The sequence below is a fragment of the Rhineura floridana genome, chromosome 8 (genome assembly GCF_030035675.1).
Source record: "Rhineura floridana isolate rRhiFlo1 chromosome 8, rRhiFlo1.hap2, whole genome shotgun sequence".
Classification (NCBI taxonomy): Eukaryota; Metazoa; Chordata; class Lepidosauria; order Squamata; family Rhineuridae; genus Rhineura; species Rhineura floridana.
In genome coordinates, this window is record NC_084487.1 from 129477437 (window position 1) to 129503509 (window position 26073).

The 26073-nt window shown below is 42.4% G+C and overlaps 1 protein-coding gene across 4 annotated transcripts in view; it reads right to left on the minus strand.

Moving 5' to 3' along the window:
- DUSP16 (dual specificity phosphatase 16) overlaps window positions 1-24843 on the minus strand; it is a 92336-nt gene extending 67493 nt beyond the window's left edge. Inside the window, exons 1-2 of one of the 4 annotated variants that reach the window (XM_061582500.1) lie at window positions 6421-6439; window positions 5949-6017 (exon numbers count right to left, since the gene is read on the minus strand). The gene's annotated coding sequence lies outside the window, so the exon portion shown is untranslated. Of the gene's footprint in view, window positions 1-5948; window positions 6475-8123; window positions 8190-24371 lie in introns of those variants that run through there. The other 3 variants (XM_061582498.1, XM_061582501.1, XM_061582499.1) reach the window with 3 other exon arrangements.
- Window positions 24844-26073: the final 1230 nt, after the last annotated feature.

The following is a 26073-nucleotide window of genomic DNA, read 5'->3' on the forward strand; positions in this document are numbered from 1 at the left end:
CTGCCCTAGATTACTGCCCTCAGGAGAGGTGGAGGACCATGTCCCATCAACAGGCTTGAAGTAAGATTCAACTGCCAGTCTGGTTGGCTTCTGTATGTAGTACTGGTGGGGGGAGCACAATCCTGTCCTTCACCTCAAGCAGCAAAATGTCTCAGGGACCCCAAACACACACTCTAGATCTGGATTTCGACAGAGCAATCCAGGTTCCCAATGAAATTAACTGGCTAAAAATAATAGTGAAGCACTTGTACCAGTAGGGCAGGAGGTACACAGAGATGTCGGAGGAAAAAATTATTGTAAAAGTTCCAACTACATGTAAGCATGTTCAAGGAGGAAGTTCATGTTTTAACCGAACTGTAGGAGTGAATACAAACTTGCAAGGAATTTCCCTTGCTGTGTATAATGACAACAAGAGGAAGGGTTTGAAATCACCATATCATTGCAAAATGTAGGCACGTCTCTGGGATTTTTAATTACCCATTTGTATAGCAATAAAAGGAAGATAGTGACAGAAAAACAAGTTTCAGAACCCAGGGTGAACAAAAGGAATTACTTCATTAGCCAAATGACATCACCACTTATCTCAAGGTTGTGTCACAGTTATGTTTTCCAGTTTACAACATTCAGTTCCCAGAATGACTACAGAAAAAGGAATGACTGCAAACTAAAGACACACATTAATTTGTAACCAAAAAGCATGGAGCTGGAGCAAAGGATTATGAGCCAAAAGAAGTATAAATCAGAACTCCTAATGAAGAAAAACATAACCTAGTTATTTAATACACTAGAATAGGCCTAAAGCAGCTATAATAATTTAAAACACAAAATGGGAACTTCAAAAAGGTTTTATTTTATTTGTATGGTGCTGTCATATCTATTGCAGAACACAACATGATCTTAAAGCAGCAAGGAAGATCACTATGAACGCCTCTTATAGAATGACACTTGTCAAGAGAGATATTAGCCACTTATATATAAATGTTTCCCTCTCTTCTTCCATCAAATTCATATTTGCTTTCTCCTATATTTTCCATTCTTTTGCAAGACTTTACACAAAATAAAATTTAAGGGTTCTTCTACGGATGACAGACTTGTAAAATTTGATAGAATCCATAAACATACAGCAAAATGCAAAGTGAAATTGAAGCAGAGAAGATCTGAATATGATTTTTACGCCCATTGCAGCCAGGCATGCAAGACTGGCTACATGCAACACGTGATTAGCAAATCAAGAGCCAGCCTCAAGATAATGTACAAGTTCGTGCCCCTTTGTTCTTCGTCCATGTTGCATACATTTCCCCTTCCCCTTTTGGCCTTTTAAGTGTTACATCTGAATTTTTGTTAATTGTAGTAATGCTAAGCAAGATTCCCATCTTCAGATCTGAAAGCAGTTGGTCATCCAGAAATCTTTCTAATGTTATAATAGATACACAACACACACACAAAACCGAACAAGATGTATATATGCAGACTAACATGGGGAAAAGGTGGGATATAAATGCAATAATAAAATAAATAAAAATTCTGCCATCTCCTTCAGTACACAGAGAAAAGCATCAGAAAGGCAAACTAGATCCAAAACTGCAAAAAAGGGCCAAGAGACTACAGAGAGAAGCCAAGGCAGCCGCAGCAAAATTGGGGCAGATTTCTGTGAGAAACCAGCTGCTATCCGATACAAAGGCCACCCTGTTTATTACACCCTCTACAAGGGCTAGGACTGCACGTGTTCCAAATTTCAGGGCTATAGCTCTCCAAGAAGTATAACAAAGTAGTCTTCATCCTTTTCAGACCCAAGACTCACCTTTAACCCAAACGTATGTTTGGGGCCCCAGTTTCTTAATTTTTTACCATATATGTACAATATACATATATAGAATATATAGTATGTATGTTTTACATATATGTAAAACAAACCAACACTGGAGGTATTCAAGAGCCAGCTGGACAGCTACCTGTCAGATAAGCTTTAAATTGGATTCCTGCACTGAGCAGAGGGTTGGACTCTATGGTCTCCTCTCGCTTAGACTACTGTAATGCGCTCTACGTGGGGTTACCCTTGAAGACGGTCCGGAAATTACAGCTGATACAAAATGCGGCAGCGCGCTTGATTAAGAACAGCCGTCGCCGTGATCATATCACCCCGGTGTTAGTAGATCTACACTGGTTACCAGTTGTCTACCGGGCCCAATTCAAGGTGTTGGTGTTGACCTTTAAAGCTCTGTATGGTTCCGGCCCAGTTTATCTGAAGGAGCGCCTCCAGCATCACCAATTATGCCGCCTGACAAGATCAGCCACACAAGACCTTCTCTCGGTCCCATCAGCTAAAACAGCTAGGCTGGTGCGGACCAGAGAGAGGGCATTTTCTATTGTGGCCCCTACCCTCTGGAATTCCCTTCCTTTTGACCTTTGCCATACCCCCTCCCTGACAGGTTTCCGCCGGGCCTTGAAGACCTGGCTATTCAGGCAGGCCTATGGGGTCTCCGGGGGTGGGTCAGTTTTTAATGTAGTTTAGTTTAATATTGTTTAATTTTAATTTATTGTATTTTGGGTTTTATATTGTATTTTATTCTGGCAATGTACGTCGCCTAGAGTGGCCGTTCAGTCGGCCAGATAGGCGACTCACAAATAAAATTTTATTATTATTATTATTATTATTATTATTATAGGCCCCTTCCAACTCTACTATTCTATGATTTGTATGGTAATAGTGCTGCTTTTGCAACCCATCTTGGATCAGGCTGCAACGAAGTAGTGGGTCCCAACTTAGCAGTTGAAGACCAATGTTGTAACAGTGTAAGCATCAATACGTATGCAAGCTTGAAAATGTTGATACATTTGGCAATTTCTTTAAGAACCATTTGCCATAACTGTTTGCAACAGAGGCTCCTGCATATGAAAGCACATGCCATGATAAGTTAATTAGTCTTCAAAGTGCCACAACACTTAGTTTTACCCTTCTAGAACTAGCATATTATTCAGTGCTTTTTTTGTGCGAAAAAGGAGGTACCAGTATGCATATCTTGATAAATTGTAAAATGACTTGCCCACCCCTCCCCCTTCCTGCACCCCTCCCCTTATAGAATTTGTGATGAATGTTTAATTAAAAAGTTAATAATAACAACAATATAATGTTTAACATTTTATAGATGAGATTTAATACATTGAGTTATGAAGAATTAAAAATTAAGACTGGTGCAAAGGCCACCAATCACAAAATAAATAAATAAATAAATAAATAAATAAATAAATAAATTTATATCCCGCCCTTCCTCCCAGCAGGAGCCCAGGGTGGCAAACAAAAGCACTAAAAACACTTTAAAACTTCATAAAAACAGACCTTAATCTACATTAAAACAAAACAACTTTAAAAAAGCTTTAAAAACCTCTTAAATAAAAAGGGTTAAAAAAACATATTGTTTAGGGAAAAAAGGTTTAAAAAAAACATATTAAAAGCAATTCCAACACAGACGCAGACTGAGATAGGTCTTAACTTAAAAGGCTTGTTGAAAGAGGAAAGTCTTCAATAAGCACCGAAAAGATAACAGAGATGGCACCTGCCTAATATTTAAGGGGAGGGAATTCCACGGGGTAGGTGCCACTACACTAAAGGTCCATTTCCTATGGTGTGCAGAATGGACCTCCTGATAAGATGGTATCTGCAGGAGGCCCTCACCTGCAGAGCACAGTGATCGACTGAATATATAAGGGGTAAGACGGTCTTTCAGGTATCCTGGTCCCACGCTGTATAGGGCTTTGTACACCAAAACTAGAACCTTGAACTTGGCCCAGTAGCAAATGAGCAGTCAGTGCAATTCTTTCGGCAGCGGGGTAACATGCTGGCAATACCCTGCCCCAGTGAGCAGTCTCGCCACCACATTTTGCACCAGCTGCAGCTTCCGGACCAACCTCAAGGGCAGTCCCACATAGAGCGCATTACAGTAATCCAGCCTTGAGGTTACCAGTGCATGGACAACAGCGGACAGGCTATCCTGGTCCAGAAACGGCCACAGCTGTCTTATCAACCAAAGCTGGAAAAAGGCACTCCTAGCCATGGAGGTCACTTGGGCCTCTAGTGACAAAGATGGCTCCAGGAGCATCCCCAGGCTACAGACCTGCTCTTTCAGAGGGAGTAGGATGCCATCCAAAGCAGGCAACTGACCAATCATCCGAACTCAGGAAGCACCAACCCACAGTGCCTCCATCTTGCTAGGATTCAGACTCAGTTTATTGATCCTCATCTAGCCCACCACCGAGTCCAAGCACCGGTCCAGGTCTTGCACAGCCTCTCCTGATTCAGATGTTACAGAGTAGTAGAGCTGGGTATCATCAGCATACTGCTGACACCTTGCCCCAAAGCTCCTGATAAACAGCATTGGGGACAAGATGGTACCCTGCAGCACCCCACAGCACAACTGCCATGGGGCCAAAAGACAGTCACCCAATGCTGTTCTCTGAGAGCGACCTTGGAGATAGGATTAGAACCACTGTAAAACAGTGCCTCCAATACCCATCTCACCAAGTCAGCCCAGAAGGATACCATGGCCAATGGTATCAAAAGCCGCTGAGAGATCAAGTAAGAATAACCAGGCCTGAACCCAGACTGGGATGGGTCAAGATAATCTGTTTCATCCAAGAGTACTTGCAATTGCTGCGCCACAACCCTCTCAATCACCTTCCCTAAAAAGGGGGTATTTGCAACCGGTCAGTAGTTGTCACAAACTAATGGGTCCAGGGTGGGCTTTTTCAGGAGTGGTCAGATCACCGCCTCTTTCAATGTGGCTGGAACCACTCCCTCCCACAATGATGTGTTGACCACACTCTGGATCCACCAAGTCAAACCCCCTCAGCAAGTTTTAATAAGCCAAGAAGGGCAAGGGTTGAGAGGACACGTTGCTGGCCACATCCTCACAAGAACCTTGTCTATGTCATCAGGCCGCATCAACTGAAACCGTTCCCAAAATGGCCCCACAATTTGCTGTGGGGGCATGTTATAGCACAAAATTAGAGAGAGGCAAGTCATTGCTGCTTACCCCCCCCCAATGCTTATCAGGGAAGTCGGCGCTATGTCCTACTGGTCCTGTTTGTGACAATCACACAACACTGATTTTCACACATACCAGAGAAAATATATAAGATGGCCACCCTACACTCACCCTTGCATGCATATGCACTCAGCACACACATACAGGTCACAGACATGCATCTCCCTGTCTCTGTCTCTCTTATATACACACACTTCACATATATATTGAAGACCTTCCTCTTTCAACAAGCCTTTTAAGTTGAAACCTTATCCCAGTCTGTGTCTGTGTTGGAATTGCTTTTTAATATGTTTTGAAACCTTTAAAAAAAAAAAAACCCAATATGTTTTTAACCTTTTTTAAAAATGTCTTGAAAGCTTGTTAAAAAAAATGTTTTTAAAGATGTTTTGTTTTAATGTATTTTAAAGTCTGCTTCTATGATTTTAAAGTGCTTTTGTTTGCCATCCTGGGCTCCTGCTGTGAGGAAGAGCGGGATATAAATCAAATAATAAATGAATAATAAATATATATATAACCACACATATGTCTGCCTCTATCTGCTCAGGTGAATCTCTCCCCACCACTACCATACCTCCTATTCCTTACTTGCACACAGACAACATATAGATCTCTCTCCCCTCAAACACACACTACATACATAACTCTCTGAATCACACAACCTGAGCAACCTCCCCCCCACACACTCCACATTCTGAAAAGGATAACCCTGCACACCTTCCTCCCCCTTCTGCATCAACTTTTCTTTTACAGCAAGCGCCAGCACAGAGCAAAAGAAGCACCTGCTAGACCTGAGCATGCAGGGATACCCCCGCTGCTCCTTCCTTTTCTCTCCAACCTTTTATTCCTAAAAAAATAAAAAGAAAGGAAGCAAGCAAAAAAGCAAAATGGGGTGAAGGAGGTACCCACCTCTGGTTGGTAAGCAGCAGCAGTTTGAGCAAAGGTGCCAGTACTCCATATCAGAGTGTTCCACCAGCACTAAGGTTATTTATTATGAATAATAAGAAAGGCATTTTTTTAGTTGGGCTACTATTTGATATAAATCAAATACATACATAAATAAATAATAGTTAAATATTAGAAAAATGCATACAAAATATTAATTTTACAGTTTTAACCAATTTTCATTTTCATTCTATTGTATTCCTTGTACACTGCTTAGAGATTATAGTTAAGCAATGTATAAACTGTCTAAATAAAATAAAATAGAATAGTCTAAATAAAAGCATGCCCACTGTATATTGCTAAGTAACCACAGGTATAACTAGGATACTAGCGCAAAGTCCTGACAGAAAGGGGACCAAAACTACCTCATTATTTGTCTATACAATTTAATTTCCCATAAAACTACAGATAAGAGAGTCACTGGTCATTTCCTCACATCCAAATTGGCTACATTCGAAGGAGTTATCCCTCTGTAGCAGTATGAGTACAAGGAAGATTAGATCTAAGGATTGCTCAAAAGGGAACACCTGGTCAGGGTGCTTAGGTTCAAAAGCTCTTTTTAAAGAACCAGTTTCTTAAGCAAACGTGACTAAGCATGCGTTACAAAACTATTTTTCTACAACATGAAATGGATACCATTCTGATGCTAGTCTCAGAGGCATGGCTTACACATACCTCGCTTGATTACTGCACATTACTGTATACTTGATGACTGAGAGATGAAGGCATGAATTGACTTGGGGAGGAAGGGTAGACAGGCTGTTTAACTGTAACTGTAGCTTCTTTGCTTCTTGGCCAAGCACATCTCTGCCAAGTCCACATACAATCCATGAGCTGACAGAATGGACATGCTGATGGACACAGATGTGCTGGTTGGGATGGAGGTGGTTTGGTGCCCAAAGGCCCTATGTGGTCGGCCTCAGAGGTACTAGGGTAACTGGGAGCAGCCATCACAGAGGGTCAGAGGGCTGGACTGCAGCCAAGGCAGCGAGTTGGCTTTAAGGTCAGAACTGACACAGTGGTGCTCTCAGAGTTCTGTAGATTGATGGTGTCTACCAGGGCCCTTTCCTACAAGGTCTTAATATAATCAATTGCATCCTAATATAATCCTAATATAATCAATTGCATCTTGCCTGCTTGGTAAACTTCTCACAATGTGAGCAGCAGCCTGCCATGTGATCTTTGCAAAAGTAGACAGCAGTAACAGCCACAGTCAGAGGTGACTTTATCCCAAGAATTTATATATTATTATTTATTTATTTATTACATTTATACCCCGCCTTTCTTTTTTCATGAAACTCAAGGCAGCTTACATATGGTTCCCAGGCAGTCTCCCATCCAGGCACTGACCTGACCCTGCTTAGCTTCAGCAGAGAGGGAGCTGGCCTCATGTGCCTTCAGGCCATAGCCTGGAAAGCAGGACACTTTCTGAGTGATTGCCGCTGTGCCGTAGGTATGTAGCCGGGGGGGGGGGGACATTGAAGAAATAAAGTGGGGAAATCTGCCAGAAGCAGAAAAAGACACAAAGAAAAACGGCTACAACAGGCTAGACTGTCTGTCATGGGGAGCATTCTGCTTAGTTATTGCTAATGCTGTAGTTAGAAAAAAATCAAGCCGGGCACTCATGCAGGATTTCCACTTTTGGGGGATAGAGGAAGTGAGCAACAGGTCCTTGCCTAAAATTCTAGAACAGGGGTTTCCAACTTTTTTGGACCAGAGGGCACATCTCAAATTTTGAGAAAGTGCTGGGGACACCAATCACAAAATGGCTGCCATGGGGGCATGGCACATGGTGAAGCTTTTTCCATAATTGTATTCCCAAACTTGAAAAGACTTAACCTGTTGAACTTCTGCCTGCCATACAGATGTTAGAGGCACAAGAATCTTGTTTTTCCCCAGTGCCAATCCTAAGCCAAAGCCTAGGCTGCCATCCTGTATCCATTTACCTGGAAGTAAGTCCCATTAAACACAGAGATTTACTTCTGAGTAGAAATGTATACCATTGTACTGTAATTTAACTATACAGTTAATTATTTAATAAGTCCCTGGTCTTTAGCTCCTGCAAAGCAGAAAACATACCTGAGCCTATTTGCAAAGTTTTCACATTTGCCTTTGGGGGGGGGATTCTTTAACACTTACCAACACTTATTGTGTTTGCAGAAAATAATTTCTAGGCACTCCCTGTTCTCAAGTGAACCAAGCTCAGGAAAGATGCATCCTGGTTGCTAGGGAAGAAAGAAGGGCAAACTATGGAGATTCCAAGGACTAGCAAAAAAGACAGAAACAGGAACAGTGCACTTAAATGGAGGACAAAATAGCAGCTCTTTAGGACCCCAGGGATTCTTATTGCCTGGTGTCCAAACAACCCCCATATCAATCACAGTTCTGACTTCACTCGTTGGTTAATAACACTGAAAGGTGGGAGCAGCCAGGGTGGCTCATTTCACATAAATCCCTTAGAAGGGTACATGTACAGTTTGCTCCATAACTTTCATTTCTGGAAGGGCTAGAGACCTACTTTTTTAAAACTGAAAGGTCAGATTCTGGGGCTACCTTCTGGGGAGACCATTGAAGGCATTCATGAAGGCGGCAACCCCTATTCTAGAATATTCTGAAGCTAGCTCAGCTCAGGTATAGAAGCCACATGTAGAATTGCAGAGATCCTAGCCCCCTTCATATGCCATATATGTGAAGGGACACCACATGATTAAAGAGTCTGGGGCTGCACCAATGGCCCTCCCTCCAAGGTTGTGCAGCTTCCCATGCCCCTGATGTCATTTTTAGGCATCTACATCTGAGCCAGGGAAGTCTATACATGCAAGTTTTCCAGCTCTGATACTGACATTTAACATCGACATCAGGAACAGGGGAAGCCATGCAACCCCTTTAAATACATGGTGCCTCTTCCTGCATATAATGCATGAAGTATGCTCATGAATATTGTATCTAAGGTGAGCTGAGGTGAGACAGAACTCCTGTCTGTGGGGTTATAGCTATGAAGGCCTACTCATGTATGCAAATCATCATATGATGTTGAAATGATCATGTGATGAATACAAAATTTATGCATCAGCTCCAAGGCATGCTCAGGTCTATTCATACAGGCTCACTTCAGACATTGCATCACACCATGGTTAAGGAAATTTAACTATGATCTGGTTTGATGTCTGAATTGAGAAAGCATACTTACAACCATTGCTCTTTCTCCAGACTGCTAAACTCAGAGGATGGACAATAAAAGCAGGCAAACAGCTCAAAACTGTGGTTTGTCTTTTACATGCTTATTAGGTCAAAGTTTCATTTCAGTTCTAGAGTACAGCCAGCATAAACCATGGTTTAGTGCGATATCTGAACTGAGCCTAAAGGTACCTTTTTAAGGTGTTCCTTTTCCATCTGCCTCATTTTGAACAGAGGTTTTGGCAGAGCTTTCCCTTTATATAGAGAGCCAGTGTGGTGCAGTGGTTAGAGTGTTAGACTACGACCTGGGAGACCAGGGTTCGAATCTCCACACAGCCATGAAGCTCACTGGGTGACCTTGGGCCAGTCACTGCCTCTCACCCTCAGAGGAAGGCAATGGTAAACCACCTCTGAAAACCGCTTACCATGAAAGCCCTATTCACAGGGTCACCATGAGTCAGAATCAACTTGAAGGCAGTCCATTTCCATTTCCCCTTTATATACCTCTACCACTCAAACTGAAATACAGACAAAGGAATCTCTAAAAAAATGGGCAGAGGTAGCTCTCCAGATGTTGTTGGTCTCCAGCTTCCATCAGCCTCGGCCAGCATGACCATTAGTCCCAAATGGGGGTTCTTGTTCAACAACATCTGGAGGGCCACAGATTAGCCACCCCTGCTCTAAACCTTGACCTAACCCTTGAACTGTAGCAGATTTTATAAGAGTTTCCTCTTCTGCACCTGAGACATTAATGCCACTTAAAACTGAGTAGCTGAAGCACGTTAAGTGGAAACATCTGACAGAGCCATTTTTAGTGATTGCCCCGTGGAGAAGGAAGTAGGGAATTAAAGACCCCTTTGCCTGCAGCTCAGCTCATGTAAAAATGAGCTGGGCAGCACAGCCAGTTTTCCTGATATATCAGCCTTTGCTCAGTTCAAAATAGATCCTTGTTAAAAGTTAGTTGGTGCTAAGGTTGCCATTTAAGACAGATATTGTTTTAAAACATTTTAACAAACAGCTGCCCTTTTATTTACTCCCACCTGAACCCATCTGCAAATGAAGACATGAAGGGAGAGAGAAAAGGAGCCTGGGAGCAAAATTGCAGTGACTGGCAGATGAGGGCATTGAACCTGGTAGGATGGGGTGGGGCTTTTGGGGACAGAGAAAGGTTCCTGGTGGGTCAGGGAAAAGCCTGACTGTGCTTGGGGCCACAGGAGTAGAGCTTGTTGATGGCAAGATGGAGCAAAGTGCAAAACTTCTCAAACCAACCAGACAATAGTCTGTACCCTTGGCGCCATCCTGTCATCCTAAAGATTTTACTCCTTTCACTGGAAAAGTGAAACCATGAAACTTAGGACAAGTTTTGAGATAAAGCAATCAAATCTAGTAGAAATTAAAGTCCCTAATTATCTTTTGTAGCAATTATTTGGATAACAAGCATTATATATTTATTATATATAATGCTTGTTATCCTATTATATATTTTTCCATTATTATTATTATTATTTTGCAGAACAACTTAACCATATTAGCTTCCAAGTCGGGTTGTTTTAAATAATATCCTTGCTGTTAGTTTTTGTCCCTCCAGAGCCCCTGCCTCCCAAAAACATATTTTGAAAACTAAGGCAAAAATTGATTGAAGTTAATTTATGCAAATAAATGAGTACAAATAGAATAGGTTTTTAAAAAATATATTATGGACAGTCCCCCAAAAATATTAATAGTCTATAAATACTATGAATGTGAAGCAGTCTTAGAGGTTGATTTGAGCTAAACAAACAAGCTGGTATAGTGGTTAGAGTGTTGGACTAGCACCTGGGAGACCAGGGTTCAAATCTCCACTTAGCCATGAAGCTTGCCAGGTCACAATCTCTCTGCCTAATCTACCTCACAGGGTTGTTGTGAGGATAAAATGGAGCCATGTATGTCACCTTAAGCTCCTTGGAGGAAAGGTGGAATATAAATGTAAAAATAATAAAATAATAGATACATTGCATGTATACCTTTGTATAATATAACAAATATTAAGGATTCAGTCAAGGAGATGCTCATCTCAATGCTGAATTGGGCCAAAACAGCCCTTTGAACAACAAAAGCAATTTTTATCAGCTCCTGGAAAAAGAAAACTGTTTCACTTAACATGTTATATATTCATGTAAAACGGGGGGGGGAGCATTGCTAAATATAAATGAGTTCCAAGGTATCTTTGTGTTATGTGTCATCCAAAAGTTATTAGACCAACAGCAACTCCTAGATCTCTCTGTTGTGCCATTAATTAACAGAGTTTTTAGTTCATTTGAGAAGAGGCAGGAATCTATCCCTCCTTATTTTTGAAAACTTCTTTAACTTAGCCATGTTGGCTGTTTGCGTTTGTTCTCGGGCCTAGGCCATCTGGACAGGGCAGTCCATAAATACAAAAGTATCTTAAATGTTAATATTCCTATGATTTATTTAGAAAACACTTTAAATGTTTGTGTAAATCAGCTGAATTTAATGCTTAATGATGCTAGAAATGGACACTTCCAAGTATGCCTTGTTGGCTAACTAATTTGGCAAATCCATTGGACAAAATTTGTGGCCAGACAGTTTTGGCAAGTACTACATCAAGTGACTCATGTCCTAAACCTACCAATGGGCTGCGAACATCAGCTGGTCCATACTCAAGAGAAAACCCAAAGGAGTCTGAGAGAAAACAAAGACAGAGGCAATACATCTTAGAGGGGAATTACTCTCCACAAGCTATTACTGAGTAAAACAAAATTGGGAGGGGTGGGGAAGATCCTCACTTTGGATACAAATTGCAATTTTCATCCCCTCTTTCCCCTTTTCTTCTTACATCCTACCTCAGTTATTAAAAATCTACAAGAGCATTTCACAGAGACACAAAATGGAAGCCTGCCAGTGTCTTTAGAGCCAACTGAATAGGTCACTCTTGGCTCAGCGGCAAACCGCAAATGGAGCACAAGGAAAACACAAGCCCTGTTCTCTCTTGCATACATGCCTCCAGCCTCATTATTTTCCCTTCCTTCAAAACATGGACCTACTACAGTCATTGAAGAATATATAGAGGGCAAAAAGATGAGATTTAACAACAGCTGCCAATGAGCCATCACATTCACTGCCCACCCAGCCCCACCCAAGAAAACAAATAGCAGGAATGGCTGAACAACAGAAGCATCCCTCAGTAACATTTTTTTCACACATCCAGCAAAGAATTCTTTCACAATAGACGTGAGCACCACACAAAACTCTTCTATCCATACATAAAGGGTATGCTGTTCATTCTTGGAAACATGTACCTGGGACCCTGCAGGGGAGGAAATGAACTGAAAAGTCAAGCACCCCTACTTCTTTCTTATTAAATTTATATCCTGCCCTTCCTCCCTGAAGGAGCCCAGGGCTGTCCTCCAAACTGTCCTCCCCCAGAGTTGGTTTGATGTGACAGAAGCTATTTGGGGGGAGGGGATATTGTCAATGCCACCAATATGCAACCTTGCAAGAAAATTCCAAGTCAGTTTACAAAATAAAAACAGAAGTTGAAATATGACACAAACCTAAAACCAAAATTAAAACACAAAAACTAGCACAAGTTACCAGCAGCAGAAATAAGATACATTCAGATATGAAATAGGGATAATAAAATGAACTTCCCAAGGGCAATCACTCCATAGTTTCAGGACCACCATAGAAAGGAAACCCTGCTTTGTAGATGTAGATGTTGCATGTAGTTTTGAGATTAAGTCAAACCAAGCAGCAGCAGTGTGTCCTGCTCTGGGCCAGTGTTTCTGTGAGGCACTACAAAGGAAAACTTCCTAGATCTGAGTCAATGAGCATCCAGCCACATGGGCAATACTGCTTCCTTGTGGAGCACGTGGGGTCATGGTCTTTGGCTTTCCCACCAAACTGGCCTCTTCCGTTGTTTTTACACCAATTAGGATGTTTTAATTAATCACTGATAAAAAGGCAACCTTTTTCTTTCTCTTAATTTTATTTATTTAATTAATTAATTAATTACGCTTTTAAACCGCCCTATAGCAACGAGCTCTCAGGGCGGTGTACAGCAAGATAAAACCACATTTAAAAACGAACAAGTGTGGAGTACAGCATACAATATAAAACATATTTAAAAACAAAATTAGAATACAAATTAAAATAAAAATACAATTACAGTTAAATTTAAAATAAAATTAAATTTAAGCTTAAAATGCCTGGGCGAAGAGGTAGGTTTTTACCTGGCGCTGTAAAGATAACAAAGAAGGCGCCAGGCGTATCTCATCTGGGAGGGCATTCCATAATTCGGGGGCCGCCACTGAAAAGGCCCTAGATCTAATTGTTGTTCTCCGGGCCTCCCTATGAGTTGGGACCCGGAGAAGGGCCTTAGATGTCGAGCGCAGTGAACGGGTAGGTACATAGCGAGAGAGGCGTTCCATCAGATATTGCGGTCCGATGCCGTTAAGGGCTTTATAGGTGAGAACCAACACTTTGAATCTGGCCCGGAAACATATAGGTAGCCAGTGCAGTTGGGCCAGAATAGGTGTTATATGGTCGAATTTCTTCGTCCCAGTAAGAACTCTGGCCGCAGCATTCTGCACCAGCTGAAGTTTCCGAATCGTCTTCAAAGGTAACCCTACGTAGAGTGCATTACAGTAATCCAATCTAGAGGTTACCAGAGCGTGAATAACTGAGGCGAGGTTCTCTCCCTGTCCAGATAGGGTCGTAGTTGGGCTACCAGCCGAAGCTGGTAGAACGCATTCCGTGCCACCGAGGCTACCTGAGCCTCAAGTGACAGGAGTGGATCTAATAAGACCCCCAAACTACGGACCTGCTCCTTTAGGGGGAGTGTAACCCCATCCAGAGCAGGTCTGACATCAACCACCTGGGCAGAGTACCCCCCCACCAACAGCATCTCAGTCTTGTCAGGATTGAGTCTCAGTTTATTAGCTCTCATCCAGTCCATTATCGCGGCCAGGCAGCGGTTCAGTACATTGACAGCCTCACCTGAGGAAGATGAAAAGGAGAAGTAGAGTTGCGTATCATCAGCATATTGCTAAAAAAAGCACTCCAAAACTCCTGATGACCTCACCCAGCGGCTTCATATAGATATTAAAGAGCATGGGGGACAGCACTGAACCCTGCGGGACCCCATATTGGAGTACCCAGGGACTCGAGTAATGCTCCCCAAGCATCACCTTCTGGAGGCGATTCCCAAGATAGGAGTGCAGCCACTGCCAAGCAGTGCCTCCAATTCCTAAGTCCGTGAGTCGCCCCAGAAGGATACCATGGTCGATGGTATCAAAAGCCGCCGAGAGATCAAGGAGAACCAACAGAGTTACACTCCCTCTGTCTTTCTCCCGACAGAGGTCATCATACAGGGCGACCAAGGCCATTTCTGTACCAAACCCCGGCCGAAAGCCCGATTGACATGGGTCCAGATAATCAGTTTCATCCAAGAGAGCCTGGAGTTGGTGAGCGACCATGCGCTCTAGAACCTTGCCCAGAAATGGAACATTTGCTACCGGTCTATAGTTGTCCAAATTATCAGGGTCCAAGGAGGGCTTTTTTAGGAGCGGTCTCACCACCGCCTGTTTCAGGCAGAGTGGGACCACTCCCTCTCGTAAAGAGGCATTAATCACCTCCTTGGCCCAACCGGCTGTTCCATTCCTGCTAGCTTTTATTAGCCATGAGGGGCAAGGATCCAGAGCAGAAGTGGTCGCCCGCACCTGTCCAAGCACCTTGTCCACATCCTCGAGCTGTACCAACTGAAATTCATCCAATAAAACTGGACAAGACTGTGTTCTGGACACCTCATTAGATTCAACTGCTACAATATTGGAGTCAAGGTCCCAGCGGATGTTAGTGATTTTATCTTGGAAGTGCCTCGCAAACTCATTACAGCGGGCTATTGATGGTTGTATTGCATCCGAAGGACCAGGGTGCAGAAGTCCCCGGACAACTTTATAAAGTTCCACTGGGCGGTTACAAGATGACTGAATGGAGGCAGCAAAGTACTGCTTCTTTGCTGCCCTCACCGCCTTCACATAACGTTTGGTAGAGGCCTTCACAAGAGCATAATTACAGCCGTCGGGAGTTCACCTCCATTTGCACTCAAGCCGTCTCCTTTCTTGCTTCATCACTCTTAGCTCCGAGGTAAACCAAGGAGCCAATTGAGCTCTGCAACAGAGAGGGCGCACCGGGGCGATTGTGTCAACTGCCCGGGTCATTTCCGTATTCCACAGAGTGACCAGGGTTTCGACAGAATCATCAGTTTTATCAGCCGGAAAATTCCCTAGAGCCCTTTGAAATCCCTCAGGATTCATTAGTCTCTGGGGATGGACCATCTTAATCGGTCCTCCACCCTTGCAGAGGGGAGAAGACAATGTGAGTCTAAATCTCAATAGGCGGTGATCTGTCCATGACAAAGGAATAGATGTAAAATTCCTTACTCCCAGATCACCATCCCCTAACCCAGTGGCAAAAATCAAGTCTAGAGTATGTCCTGACACATGCGTAGGGCCAGTAACAAATTGAGACAGCCCCATGGCTGTCATGGAGGTCATGAAGTCCTGAGCTGCTCCAGACAAAGCAGCCTCGGCATGGATGTTGAGATCCCCCAATACCAGAAGCTTGGGGGATCGCAACACCAAATCCGAGACCACCTCCGTCAGCTCAGTTAGGGAAGCTGTTGGGCAGCAGGGTGGACGGTACACCAACAGTATTCCCAGTCTGTCTCGCTGACCCAACGCAATGTGCAGACACTCCAGGCCATTAGCCACCTGGATAGGGTGCCTAACGAGAGGAATGGAACTTTTATAGACCACAGCGATTCCCCCTCCCTGACCCTCGGATCTACCCAGATGCTGGACCGAATATCCAGGTGGGCACAACTGGGAGAGATTAATACCTCCCAGATCGCTCACCCAGGTTTCGGTAATACATGCCAGATCGGCCGCCTCATCCATCTTAACTGCTTTCTCTGGGAAGAATGGCTGACTGTTAAACCACTCTGGCCACTGGAGCTGTCAGAGGAGTAGAAATCTCCTAACAACTCTCAGCACCCTTCACAAATTACACTTCCGAGGATCCTTTGGGGGAAGCTATGACTGCTTAAAGTGGAATAAATTTCTGGCGTGGGTGTGGCCCCGATTAGCCAAGCCAAACAGCTGTTAGTCTGGCTTTTAGAACACCAACAGCTGGCTCTCACTGAGGATGCCTGCACTATCACAGACTCCAATGTTAATTTTCTTAAATTAATTAAAAATCAGTCATGCATTTTTTTAAACTTTTAAACTGCAGAAGATGAAGTTCAGAGTATAGGGGAAGGTCAGTAATAGGATTACATGTATTCTGTGACCATGGCTGATTTTTAATTAATTTCAACAAATTATGAGACCACTGACAGAAAAAAGGCCAACAGGGGTCTGGATTTTTTTTCTTGTTTTAGAATTTGAACTCTGAATTCTCTAAGTGTTTTGTGTATTGCCATGAAAAAGCAAGCATTTCTGAGTTCAGGACTACAGGTTTCGTAAGATTTTGTTTTGAAATGAGCTTATGAGAAGCAGCAGAATGGCCGGGGGGGGGCATACTTTCAATTTAACATGGGGTAATCCTCCGTGGCTCAAAAATCCTCCGAGGCGCAGAGTGGTAAGCGGCGGTAACACAGCCGAGGCTCTGCTCACGGCCAGAGTTTGATTCCAACCGAAGGAGGAAGTCGAATCTCCGGTAAAAGGGGTCGAGGTCCACTCAGCCTCCCATCCATCCGTGGTTGGTAAAATGAGTACCCTGCATATGCTGGGGGGTAAAGAAAGGCTGGGGATGGAACTGGCAATCCCACCCCATATATACGATCTGCCTAGTAAATGTCGCAAGACGTCACCCTAAGAGTCGGAAACGACTCGCACTATAGTGCGGGGACACCTTTACCTTTACAGTGTACAGTGATTGACACTTTGTACCTGCTATAACCCTTTCCAAAAGAGAGATGAAAATTGATAGGCCAGAGCAGTTGATTCCAACACAGACATAGACTGGGATGAGGTCTCTACTTAAAAGGTCTTCCGTGGCGCAGAGTGGTAAGTGGCGGTAACGCAGCCGAAAGCTCTGCTCACGGCCGGAGTTTGATTCCAACGGAAGGAGGAAGTCGAATCTCCGGTAAAAGGGGTCGAGGTCCACTCAGCCTCCCATCCATCCGTGGTCGGTAAAATGAGTACCCGGCATATGCTGGGGGGTAAAGAAAGGCCGGGGAAGGAACTGGCAATCCTACCCCATATATACAGTCTGCCTAGTAAACGTCGCAAGACGTCACCCTAAGAGTTGGAAACGACTCGCACTATAAGTGCGGGGACACCTTTACCTTTCATGTGAAAAAACCATGCTGTATATAGTATACAGCCACTCTCATAGCTGTATAATTCATAGTGCACCTTTTTAAACTATCCAATACATGGATGAAGTCATAGCAGAAAGGAGCTCTTACATACCAAGATGACCTGTGGCCATCGTGTGTATAAAAAGAAAAAGAAGAAGCAGCTCTGTAGTAAGAGGGAGCATACAGTTCTGGGTTATTTCAGTCATGATTACACAGAAGCCACCAAGCAAGTGTACAGTCAACAGGGACTTGCAGCCAATTACAGCTCCACAGCAAGTGTACCTAAATGATATCCATGCATTGCAGACACATGCTTGGTGCATTCTACATGTCCTCATAAAAATGTGAACATGTGAAGCAGTCATCAGTGTTAGCAGCCTAGGGCTAAAAATGAGCTCAGTACAGCTCTGGTAAGAAGAGCTCGTTTCATTAGACTAAAAAAGCTTTTAGTGAATAAATTGTATAAACCTGTATCAGTCTTCTCACAAAAACTAACAAAACCGTACTAATTTAATTATCTGACCACTGCATATTTTATTCTATACTATTAAAGCTTTAAATGGTTTAATTCAATTTTAACTAAAGGTGCTAAAGAGGAGAAACGATGTCCTTCATTGCATGATAAAATAATGTCATTGGTGCATTCTTTCTTGAAGCTGTGAATACCAAGAATGAATCCCAACCAGTATGCCAGGAATAATTCTCACACATTCCCTTTAATCAAGCGTGCCCTCTCAAAACACAAGCCAATGTGGTGGCTCACAATATTTGTGAGACAATGCCTCATTTTCTCTTGTTGTACAACTGCTGCCTTCCTTGCATCCTCAGAGTTTGTATATTGAAGGTACAAAAACATCCCAAAAACCTTTCCCTAGATATTCAGAGGAGCAAACATGCTTTTTTCTAGGTTCCAGATGAACATGCAATATTTCAGTGAGGCACAGCTTGCTATCTGATCAGTTAGCCTACTTGTTTAGTGACAATCTCCACTTACCCAGGGATGTACTATTTATAATCAAGTCAAGGTTACTCAAACCTATTTATAACCCTAAAATAATTATAAATTGACACCAGTGCGACTAATGTACAAGCTGAGCAACTACTGTAACTCTCCTAGACCAACAGCATCCTGTATGCAACAATAGATAATTCTCAAAGGCATTCATGGGAAATTCTATCCCCTGTCATTCATTCCTATCTACTCAAAACCAAGATTTAGGCAGCTTTAAACATGACAAATCATGTCCTAATAATTTGAGCTACAGTTGCTGATATTTTAATTTACCAGTACTTTAAAAAGCACACCGTTGTTTTGACTAGTAACATATTTTGTTGCAGAGAGTTTCAGAGATCATCTCCACACTGTATGAAAAATGTGTTTGTTTTATATTTGGGTGTTAAATATTCCTTCAAGCCTGCACTCCTCTCACATTTCCTCACCAAAGGAAAGGAATACCATAAGGAAATGAATAAGCCTTCCTCAACCTGGTGTTCTCCAGATGTTTCAGACCAGTGTTCTTCAAGCTTGGGTCCCCAGATGTTGTCAGACTACAACTCCCATCAACCCCAGCTAGCTTAGCCAATGGTCAAGGATGACGGAAGTTGTAGTCCAACAACATCTGGGGACCCAAGCTTGAAGAACGGTGTTTTAGACAACTCCTGTCAGCCAGAGAGATTCTCGAATTCAGATAAATGCAGGATCTCCTGGTTTATTCTCTGACTCTTCCCCACAATGAGGGAAGCAAAAGGGTGCAGGATCCTAGGCCCATTCACAATCTCTCCCCCACCCCACCACCAGAACAATCTGAAGAGGGAAAGCATCACTCATTCAGGTCCATAGGAAAGGTATTGCTAAACATTCTTGCCCTTCTTGTAAGGCAGCGACTTGCGTGAGATCTTCCTCACGTTCGGAGCCTTCCCCCATGTCCCGATCTGCCAGGAAACTCCACTGACCAAAAGGCCGGCACAGTAAAAACATTACCATGGAGGCCTATGGGAAGCACTTACTCCCCGGGAGGCCTGTTCGTGGGAGCCAGAGCTTCCCGGCCAGCTCATGTACGTGACTACTGACAGAGCTTTCCACCGGCTCCTCCTCCACAGGTCCCCCTTCCGCAAGCTCCCCTTCTGTTGTTTTGCTTTGTTACAGAACTGTTGGAAGCATCACTGGCATGCATCATGTCTGAACAGTCTAAATTGCCTACAGAAAATGTTTAAATGATGTTTTTATGATCCCCAGTTCTACATTATTGCATTTCTATCCCACCTTTTCTCCAAGGACCTCAGGGTGGCATACATGTTTCCATTGTATCCTCACAACAACCCTGCGAGCCAGTAACTGGCCCAAGGTCACTCAGTGAGCTTCACACACACATACACTTTCATATGTTTGATTAAGAGAAGGTTGCCAAAATCGTCTAGAGGAGCAGGGTGGGTGCAGGAGGGGATATCCCATCCATTTATATGGAGCACCAGCATACACTTTAAGGGGCACAGGCTGCACAGTAAACACTCCTGAAAAGAGTCATTGTGAATCTGTGTTATATTATGTTTGCCTTGTCAACAGCTTCTGTTCACAGAGCAGATTAAGGAAGCCAAGGCAACAATGCCTCCAATATATTAGTTACTGTTTGGTTACAGCTAATTTGCAAAGTTTTTTTTATCAGACATTATTTCCCCAGTGTTTTGTGTGTGTGTGTGTGTGTGTACTTTACTGATCCAATTCTAAGGTCCTTCTGTAAACATTCATAATCTATCTCCTACACACTTTAATAATATAGTACCTTTTTCATATTGACCACTTGTAACTATGCAGCACAAACCAATCTGTGGTATACAGGTATTAAAAATAAGTACTGGGAACCTTCAAGCCAGTTCTTCTGGTAGAGTACTCGAAACTCGGCTGAAACCTGTCTTGCAAATAAATTCACTGAAGTTAACAGCCAATTAATAGACCACAGAAAAATTACTAACCTGCTGGCCTACACATACCCAATGTTAAGTCATTTGCACATTTAATGACCTGTCAAAACAAACATTCTTTTTAAGTTTGCCTGATCATCTGGAAGCAATTCTTACTTGCTACAAGCAACCAGGCAAATGACCATTTACAAATCCTAGCTGAAAGTATATGAGTGAAGGGTGCAAGCACAACATAGAGGATACCATTTCATTTTGGATTAAAATAGAATAGAATAAATAAATAGAATAGCTTCCATGCACAATGTATTATGCCAACATGCAAGACTTGCAGCAGTTATTCTAACTGCAGTATTGTTATCAAAATGCTTAGAGGAGTCAATTTCTAAGCATTTTAACAAGGCAGTGACTAATAGAACCCAACATGGATGCGTCCAGAATAAATTATACCTGACTAATTTTATCTCTTTTTTTTATCAGGTAGCTAGCTTGTGGATTGTGGTAATGCTCTGCAAGTACTTTATCTCGATTTCAGCACAGCATTTAAACAAACTCCTCCATAATATTTTGTTTAGCAAACTAGTTAAATGTGGGCTAAATGGTGATAACAATGGTACTCAAAGAGTGCTTATATATAATTTCTCGTCAAACTTGTGGGAGGCTATGTCCTGGGCCCAGTACTTTTCAACATTTTATCAGTTATTTAGATGGGGGGGAATCCTTATCAAGTTTATAGATGACACAAGACTAGGAGGAACATCAAATACCTCCTCAGAAGACAAGAATACAATTAAAAATGACCTTGCTAGGAAGGGGATTGCCCTGAAATAAACAAAAAACCTCATTAAAATAAGAGGCAAATGCAACATTCTGCTTTTCAACTGAAACTAACATAAAATACACAGACACAGTATGGGGGATACCTGGCTAGGCAGCGGTACATGTGAAAAGGATTTCAGGACTATAGCCTATCATAAACTGAATACAAATCAGCAGTGCTACAGAAAAGGATAATGTGTTGCATTAATAGAACCATAGTTTCCAAGTTTTGAGAAGTAAACAATCCACTTTATTATGTGTTAGCCCAACCTCATCTGGAGTACTGTGTCCAGTTCTTAGCAACACACTTCAAGAAGGACATAGGCATACTGGAATGGGTTTAGAGGCAAGCAACAAAGATGTTCAGGAGTAGGGAAAACCAGTCCTACAAGGAAAGGTAGAAGAAACTCGGTGTGTTTAGCCTAGAGAAGAGAAGAATGATGGGCAACACCATAGTGTTCTTCGATACTTGACAACCTTCACAAAAAAGGGGCAAAGGCTTGTTTTTGTCATCCCAAGACAAGATCTAGAGCTCAAATTACTGGTGGGCATTTTTCAGCTGAACATTAGGTGAAACATCTCAATGATAAGAGCAGTTTGACAACAAAACCAAGGCTCTTCCCAAGGTTCTTCCTCACTGGCAGTTTTCAAGCAGAGGCTGTAGAGCTATCTGTCTGGCATGTTCTAGTTCTGGATTTTCTGCATCAAGCACAAGGTACACTAGATAGCCTAAAATGACCCTTCCAACTCTATTAAATAAATTCAGTTGCTTCCCTTAAGAAGAATTTCATGAAAAATGCTGGATTTTAATAAACTGATTCTTGTGCACCTGTCAGGTATCCTCTTCTGTTTGTTGCTTGTAGTGGTACCTTCCCTCCATCCTATATTCTCCTCATCACAACACAGATTAGAATCAAACACTAAAAGCTGGATCACACAGTCAGCTACAACCTGCACACAATCATTGCAGGCACAAGTGCGCCCTAAAGTTGCATGGAGAATTGTCTCATGAACTGGAAACTGATACATATATGGGTACGCCCAATTGTCAAGACCAGAGAAGTATGTTTTTTGAATGCTTCTCAATCATGACAATCAAATGCATAGATGTGATTATATTATGCTACTAGATTATGATTTTGGAAATCAAAAGGTTATTAATACTCATATATTTCAAACAGATGTACATGCTTGCAATTTAAAAGCAAAGCCTTTCCCGCAGTTTTGGAATGCCCATTAAAGTAAGCGTTCAAACTTTGTTGCCTTCAACAAGTATATAGTATGTCATTTTCCTCAACTCCAGTTTTGTCCAAATTACCAATACACATGTTACTCATCAGCTGGTATTATGGAAGTAAAATACTGCAATGACTACAATCCTGAAAACACCAACTTGGAAGCACAGTGTATTGTAATCAGCAGAGTATGCTCCCAAACAATTATGCCTGGATTGAGAGGTAAGAACTAACCGCTCAAGATTCTTCCTTTTAAATAAAATGGATCAGGGCTGCAAAACAGAACCCCTGCTTGTGGGTTAAAACTGTCTACAATGGAATTATTATTATTAAATTTATACCCCACCCTTTCTGCCAAAGGGAGCTCATGGCAGCAACTTTCCTCTGAAAAGGACTATAAGAATTGTCACTTATACCTTTCTCAGCAAAATAACAGGCTAAGATGTTTCTCTTTCTAACAAAATAGTTTTGCAGAGGGACCTACAAACATTTTTAACAATCAACAAAATGAGGGTAACAATAAAAACTAATCAAGCAATCCCTTAACAAAAACAGAAAGAAAACAACAGGTTCACCAAGCACATTTTTCCTCAAGCATTTCTTTTTGTCCCTTGTATGGCAATACAGAATTTTCTAAAAAGCGTTTCTGTGTCTCTTGGCTAGTGCCTTAATGGAACAAGATATGTGTAGTATTGTTTCAAAATTTCTCAAAGCCCCAGTATTTCCTTGGAAGCAAGAATCATGAATATTCGTGGGGAGGGGAGGATCCCTAGCATAGCCCCTCTTTCATTTGACAAGCAGAAATTCAATAGGTGAAGTTTCCTGTCTTTAGTGCTGCTGAATAAGGCACAGCAGTTGGGGGGGGAGGGAAGTAACACTAGTTATGCATTATACAGAAGCCAGAGATCACTAAGGCTGCAATCCTATAGTATGCCCTTGCCTGGGAGTTAAGTCCTACTGAACTCAATGGAACTTACTTCTGCATAGATATGTATAGGACAGCACTGTAAGATGATCACTAAGATACCATTTGATTAATTTATTATGAACGAGACAATATTACACTACTGGAGCACATTCCTTCCCCTGCCCCATTTTCTGGTATAAAAGATTTAATACTGCAAAAGACAACACCTTTCCTCCTTTATGAATAACCTTTGAAGCATAGCATTAAAACTAGAGAAACAGGTGACAAGATATTTGAAAAAAGAACAGCTTGTAAGATTTGGCATTTAAGACTTTGTTTTTAACAGCATATTACACTGATCCTCTCCTATTCCTTGTAAGAGGGGAGAAAGACTTTATACAAACTACGATAAAAAATCCTTCTAAATAAACAAACCTCAAAGCAATTGGAGAACATGAAAAGGAACACAGAGGATAGGAAAGTGAGACTAACAGCACAATACTGAAAGTAGCAAGAATATGCCGCTGTCCGTCTGTCTGCCTCTGTCACACATGCACACACACACAAACTCGCCAGATCTTTTTATATAACTACAGTACTTTCTCATCCCTCCCCAGCTTATCCGGGGAAGGGGGGGGATGTAAAATAAAAAATCGTATAGTACAGCCGTCTAAGGAGTTAGAGGAGACGTTCAACTCAAGTAAACAATGGAAGACATGAAGTGAAGAAATGTCTAAGAAATCCAGTTTTGTTTTTGTGTTTTACCAGCGGGTGGAGAATTTTTATTTCTTTTACGTTTTCTTTAAAGAGAAAGACACCAAAATTGTTAAAGCCCACTCCCATGTGGTTTCCAAGCACTACCCTGGAGGGGGACTGTATTTGAATGGGGGGGGGTAGAGGACAAAACTCCCCCAAATCTTTCTTGTCAACCCCCTTTCTCTTTACCTTTTCTTTTTCCAAACACTTACTTTTTCCCCTCTTTCTAAATTGTCTTGGCTTTAAAAGGACTAGGAGCTGCCATCAGCCTCTTCTTACTCTGCCAGACTCTCTCAAGTCTCCCTTCTTCAGAGCCGCTGGGAATTTTTTCTGTGCGTCGGATTCTCCTCTCTCGCGGGGGGGGGGGAGGGGGAGCTCCCCCCTCCGTTTTAGGGAAAGGGGGTGGGAAGGGTGCTGAGGAGGAAGGAGCGGGAGAGCGAGAGGAAGCGCTTCTAGCTGTTTCTTCCTCACTGAAGATGACTTGAGGGGGAGCTAAGAAAAAGAAAGGAAGAAAAATATTCTGTCGATAGATTTCAAAAGCTGCAGTGCATTTAAAGAAAGAGAGCCAACACGCCTAATAACAATGTAGGGAACAAAACAAGCGAGGAGGAGGAGAGAGAAAAGAGTTTTCGCTGCTCGGTAAACTTGCGCTACTGCTGCGATGAGGTCATTGGTGTAAAAATAAAGAGATGGCGTCATTTGAAACCAATCCCAGTGAATGAACTCACCCTGAGCGAAGGGGGGAAGCAGAGATGGGGGGGGTAGAGGATGGAAGGCAAGGCGGAGAAATGATGGCAAGCTACTCCCCCCCTCCCGTTTCCACCTCTCTAGTTCATGCTCCCTTCCCTTCATTCTGGCTTTCTGCCGCCACCCGCCCCGCCTTACGCACATACATGGAATCCAGGAGCTGTGTAGGTAATTGAACCTAACAAGCTGGTGGCATGGGGGGGGGGAGAGAGAAGGCATTCAGATATCTCTCCTGAGACTCCCGTGAGGATAATACTTGGTCTCTGGGGAAGAAGCCCCGAGAGGAGCCAGCCAGGGCAGCTATCCTGCTGAAAGTTTGAGAGGCTCCTTGAAACTCTGCCTTCCTTATCTGTCTTGTCTACTGTCGCTGCATTTCCTATATAACTCCCATAAGAAAATAGCATGGCTGTGTACAATTAAAGTATCATAACATTATAAACTTCAGAACAAATGAACAACACTGAATCAAGTTAATTCCCAGAAAAGGGTTGCCAAAACAAACATTTTCAGCAAGTGGTGAAATATCAGAAATGTAGGCTCTTTTTTCTAGTCTGCGTTCCTGTACACCTGCAAATGCTGATCCATGTCTTTAATTTATTATCTTCCTTATTTCCTTCCCCCCCATCAAAATATCTTCCTTACAATAACATTTTTTTAAAGAAATCTGGCCACTTAAGGGACTTTTCACACATTACAGAGGCAAAGCCTGGAGCTAAAAACACATTCTAGCTCCTTAATGAGAGTGGCCCTTGGAACGTGTGGATCAGCTCAAAGCGGGGAGGGGGTTGTGTCCCCTGTGCCTGGTCCCACTTGATTGGACTAGTGCAAGAGTACCCAAACGGTGGTCTGTAGACCACCAGTCATCCATGCGCTTTGTTCAGGTGGTTCACAACAAGTCTGTGGATTTGTGGCTGAAGATTTGAGACAGCACATCCATTGCATTAAACATTCATATTATTTTTATTGTAGTTTTATTGCTTCTTTCATTTCTTATATTGTATTTTATTGTAATACAATTTGAATTCTATTGACCATAATAAATACAACGCATAAGAAAAAATAAGTAAAAAAAATAAAATTCTCATGAACTATTTAATTTTTGCAAATTGTATTGCTTTTATTGTTTTATTGATGTTACTGATGTTCTGTTGATGTATTATTGATGTT